Here is a 487-nt window from a genome sequence, read left to right as displayed (position 1 = left end):
AAATGCACACTTGGCAGCAGGACGCAGGAAGTGAGAATGAGCTCCTTGTATTTTAGGAGGGTGGTCGTCTGTGGGAACTTTGTGATATCACACACCTAATTCAACTAGATGATGCCCTGGGGAGAAAAATGAAACCATCACCTTGTTTAGATTATGGCTGGAACAAAACTCTACAGGGGGGTCTCAATCCACCAAGATCAGATCTGAGTCAACTTCAACAGATGTTTCTTGTTGGACTCATTACAGAGATCCGTGTTTCAATGACTCAGCACATTTTTGGAGGACTTTACAAATGTAAAGAATTTTAAAGGCATTTAAAACCACTCGGTATTTACATTAGTAAGGGGGGGTATGGGCAAACCTCCAAACTCACACACACACACACATCCCCTCCAAGTATCCCATCGCTCAGAAAGTGTGGTTAATGATTGGTGTGTATTCCGGGCCAGCAAGCTCAGAATAGCAACCTGTTTGCCCAGAGACCCAG

The sequence above is a fragment of the Denticeps clupeoides genome, unplaced genomic scaffold, assembly GCF_900700375.1.
Source record: "Denticeps clupeoides unplaced genomic scaffold, fDenClu1.1, whole genome shotgun sequence".
In the NCBI taxonomy this organism is placed as follows: Eukaryota; Metazoa; Chordata; class Actinopteri; order Clupeiformes; family Denticipitidae; genus Denticeps; species Denticeps clupeoides.
This window is presented reverse-complemented; position numbering follows the sequence as displayed.